Source organism: Triticum aestivum, chromosome 7B (assembly GCF_018294505.1).
Source record: "Triticum aestivum cultivar Chinese Spring chromosome 7B, IWGSC CS RefSeq v2.1, whole genome shotgun sequence".
NCBI lineage: Eukaryota > Viridiplantae > Streptophyta > Magnoliopsida > Poales > Poaceae > Triticum > Triticum aestivum.
In genome coordinates, this window is record NC_057813.1 from 294552292 (window position 1) to 294557558 (window position 5267).

The window sequence follows — 5267 nt, forward strand, 5'->3', positions numbered from 1 at the left end:
GGATTATTTCCAACATGAAACATTTTAGTTTGGAGATATTTGAGCATTTAAATATTTGATATAATTTTAAATGCCCAAATTCAAATAGTTATGATTTAATTCAAAAACCCTAGGATGGCCTAGGAAAATGTGCACCACTTTTGCAGAGGTTCTGAACCAAGACAAAAATGATGGGCATTTTAGAAGGGCATTTCAGGTTCATTGAAAAATTATTTTAGTAAACCCTAGTTGGTTTCAGAGGGGACTGGGGGTTCTATCATCCCCATTTCAAGTTTCTGCTGAAAGAGTAAACATGATGCAACACTCTAATGCATGACTAGCTAGGGTGTGACACCGGGCCCTTGTAAGCAAGGCCTTCCGTACCGGATTTTATTGGGCGACGGCCCGGGCAGATGTTCGGAACTTAGTCCAACGATGCGTCGGTGTCCAACTCTTTGCTAACCAAAGCCATATGTCACCCACCGCCCTCTGAACTATACCCATCATGATGTAGGTGGAACCCTATGGGGAGATCTTTCACAAATTGGAGGGGGAATCCCCAAGAACAAGATGAACAAAAGAGGGAAAACAAGAGGAACACTCAAGAACAAGTCAAATCACACATCCACTAGACCAACAAACACACAAGATCCACAAGGTACATGAACTATCAAAGGGAAATAAGATACATGGTAGAGTTCATCCCAAATCCTATGAAGGAGATGAGGGCTTGATGATCCTATGATTGGGATCCTTCCCCAAGAAGGAGGTCTTGATGTTTCGTCACTCCAAGAGGAGGTCTTGATCTCCTAGTGGAGTGGATTCATGGAGCAAAGCTCACAAATGTGTATCAACTACTTTGCTTTTCCCTAACATATGGTCTAGGTGCGGAATACATAGCCTTGGGGTCGAAAGAGAAGAAGGGGAGCTGAACAAACCATCTCAGCCGGCTATCCTGGGAGGCCCGTGCGCACGGGGTAAGTTGGGCCCGTGCGCACGGGGTGCTCCAGCGCCTGTTTCCTGTGTAGCCCGTGGGCACGGGGTCTCGGGGGCCCGTGCGCACGGGGTCGCCTGGAGCCTCCTGTGTAGCTGCTGTTCTCCTTGTTCCTGGTCCATGGGGCCTTGGGGTGTTTCTCCTTCTCCTTGGTGATGCTCCTGAGCTTCTTGGTGATGTTCCTCTTCATACCTAAGGACGCATAGTATATTTTTGTGAGGTAGTAGACATGTTCCATTTGTGTTCATATGCAAGTCTAGTGGGAAGGAGTTCACCTCGGTTTCCAAAGCACGTGCTCTAGCTCTTGTCATGGGTCCTCTGGGGTTGGATGTGTCGATGTAGAGTCCATGGGGATGATGGAAGGATGCTCCGCATCATCTCCCCCCCCCTTGGGAAAGATCCGACCGCGGATCATGATCCTCATCACCATGGAAATGGTTGTCGTAGACGAACTTGTAGTTGGACGAAGTTGAAGACATGGCGCAATCCAAGTAGTCCAAGGTGTCACCGGAGTGATAGACATGCACAAAGAGCAAACACAAGCAACACACAGAAATACAATGATTAGCGCACACAAAGTGTCCATCATGTAAGAATGAGTTTGTACGACAAGATTGTGCGTGGCAAGACACATGATGCTTATCAAGATGATCTAGAATGATATGCAAAGCATTCATGGGGTAATTAGCATGGTGCCCAAAGCGATAAATTCTACCATTGTGCAAAAATGATATCATAATGGGATGGTGCATCAAAAGCATGAACATGGTAATTGGTGCTCAATGTGATTATGTTTTCATGCAATTGATAATTGGCAATATGATCACGACGTATGAATATGCCATCAAGGAAGATCACAACAAATTTGCTAAGGAAGCGAACGAGTTCATATATCATGGATAACATGGGAATAGATGTAACAAGACAAGCATAATATGAGTCAATCCATGCATGGTGCAAACTTGTGGTGACTATGATATGTCCATCGAGCATGACATGTATGAGCACAATCAACAAATATGGAGGTGTTGGTGTACCAAAGCTCGATGTCGAGGCATGAGTGGAGTGCCGAAGGTGCATCCAATAAGTGCGAGCGCTCCTCAATGTGAAGGTCCATGTAGCCAATCTCCAATGTCGCTCCTCCGTTCACGAGATGTATCATGTAGACAACAAGAAGGAAACAACAATGAAAGAGTGACCCATCCAATATGCGTATTTGAGGATGGCTCAAAGAGAAGGAGTTCACCTCAAGAAAGTTCCCAAAGATGTTGGATTCGTACATCATGTATGCCTTCACATAACAAATATGTCGCATAACGGCGCCGCCTTGTGAATCCTCCAAAATGAAATAACATGATAAACACTCGGAAAAACAAATGAGGTTAGCGGAAATGCAAAACCTATCATTCAAGTGGTAAGATACCCAACAAGTATATGCATCAAGCTCATCATAAGAAGGTACAAGGGAGCATTTCATAGTATGGAGGCATATGATGCGAGAACAACCAAATACAATAGGCTCATTCAACAAGCATGCATCACAAGTAAAGTGTCAAATCTCCAAGATTAATAAGCATAGATGCAACAATTCGAGGCAATCGACAATGAACAAGATATATCATGTGAGAGGCATGAGCATGTATGTCATCAACCCAAAAAAAGCGAGTAAGAGTGAACATGGGTGATGCAACCAAGCAAGTAATGATATTGATCAAGTCAATCAAGCTAGTAGTGTGAGATGCAACGTACTAGGAGGATCATGGCAAGCATGTCATGTGTTGCAAATGGTGGGCATGAATAATGCACATGACATATCAACAAGCATGAAAGCAAGATATGATTTAAAATAGCATGAATGTATTGGCGAGAGGCCATATGTGAATAGCAATGGGTCATCCATGACTCTCCCAACACAACAATCATCAATAGCATGGGGCACATGATAAACATGGCAAAAAGCAACAAGGATTCCCACCAAGCATGCAAAATACACATAGGAATATCATAATGTAGAATCATGGGTAGATGCAAACAAGGGTCACAATTGCATGGCGAAGGCATAGAACCAAGCATAGCATGCAAAGTGAACACGGTAAAAGGAGCATAAGGTGACAAGTGGTAAATGGCCCATAGCCGTGTGAGAGCCAAGTAGAAGAGATGTGCGTAGTCCTTGCGCGAATGGAATGGTTGTAAGGATAGTTCACGGGATCCCAAAGCATCATTGCTCTCAAGAGCTCGTTTCTCAACTCTTGGGATTGAGAGGTTGACGAGTATACATGAGTACCTACACAAAACAAAGACAAAGGAAAATTGTGTGTGCATGGTAGATGTACACATCATCCATCATGATGTGCACATGCATGTGCCGGTGAGCACAAAATAGCCAATGCTCAAATAAATGAGATGTGTGATATAGAAACATGTCATCCATCATGAGAGGTTTGTTATTATGTATAGCATAATGGAGACTCAAATTGTGTAAGGCATCATGGGAAATATCTAGAGCATTGTTATTTATGGAATGCAAATAGTGTACACTATCATGGGAATCATGCAAAGTATGAAATGTATCAAGATCTCCTAATATGTATGAGGAAACTATGGGGGTCTCCTCATGAGCAATAGTGGAAACATCACGTGGAGAATATTGACAACATCCGAAACAATGCATATTTGGAACAATGTGTCATGGCATGGCATAGTAGATGAATTGCGCAAATCAAGTAAAGGAAGCATGGCAATATCATCACATGAAAAACAAAAGCCAATGACCATCATCTCGTCATATATGCCATAAGTGCAAATGGGATTGATTTTAATGGGGCATGCATAGTTACTATGTTGAGATTGAAATGATGCAATATGGGAGATCTCAGTCATAGCATATGACAAGTTCAATGCATGATGTGACCAAAAGAATTTTCACATGTTATCCTATGGAGCATAACATCACAACTAGGCAACTCAACATGCTCATCATCATATTCATCATAAATAGGTAAGTCAAGGCATGAAGAAGTCTCACTAGCATGAAGCATGACAATAGGTGTGTAAACATCATGGGAGCAATTGATGTCAAGAGAGTCCACTAGTGGGACGAGAGAAGCACCATCACCTATGTTACCTTTGGAGCATCGCTCATGTGTTGTAGGTGAGGTGTTGAAGATCGTCTCGTTGTCATCTTCATCTTGATGGAACCATGTGGGAGGTGCATCATCGTCCACCATGGCCATCGTCGTCTCCAATGTAGGGATGGACTCATCGAGGATAGGCATGTCGTAATGTAGGAGACCTAGCACCAAAGAAGAAAACACACTAGGAGTAGAGGTTAAGTCGTTAGAAATCATAGTGGCCTCACATGCCATGTCAACTACCTCACTCACTAAGTGTAGTGGCTCACTCACTCCCTCAAAAATGCTCTCACTCATATGGTTGGTGGAGTCACTCAAATGGCACACAACTTCACATAGGATGTGTGGCATTCTCTCATGTTTCGGGCTAGTGGTGGTCACACTCATCTTCTCATAGGAAATGCTCTCAATGTCACATATGGTGGAGTCACTCATGTCACTCATGTGGTGGTGGCTCTCCTCACATGACAAATGGGGCATCTCGGCATATGTGGGTGTCGGAGAGATGTAGGTGCAAATGTCTCCATGCGCGGTCTCGTAGCTTGACTCGGAGGATGAGTCCAATATGGGCACCACCTTCATGTTGTTGAAGAGGTTCGCGCTTGTCTCCGTAGTCGAAGGGGATGGCCCTTGCTCGACCGTCTTCTTGCCGTCTTGGTGTTGGAGGTCCATATGATGTGGCACCTCATAGCTCGTCTCCATGACCGAAGGGAGTTTCCCATGCTCGGCCATCTTCCTTGGGGGGCTTCCGAAGATGGAAGTGTCGCCCTTGCTCGTAGGTAGTCGCCTTGGACTTGATGAAGTCGTAGTAGGCATACTCGTGGGAAGTAGGCGAAGATGTCGTACGTCCAAAGGCGAAGATGCCTTGGTAGCACTTGGCGAAGATGCCGAAGTGGTTGTTGTAGTTGTAGCACCGTCTTGGTGGTGCTCGTCTCGCGGTCTTCTCTTGTGCTTATGAAGCTTCGACTTGGCGTGAAGTAGGTCTTGTTGGGAGTTGTCCATTTGTGCTTGTGGAGCATCTTCATGATGATGATGTCGTTGTCGTGCTTGAGCTCGTACGCGTTCGTCGTCGTCGTGCACATGATGCTTGGAGGTGACTTGCCCTTCATGACGATGTGGATCACGAACGTGATGGTGGTTGCCATGTAGATGTGGACGAGGAC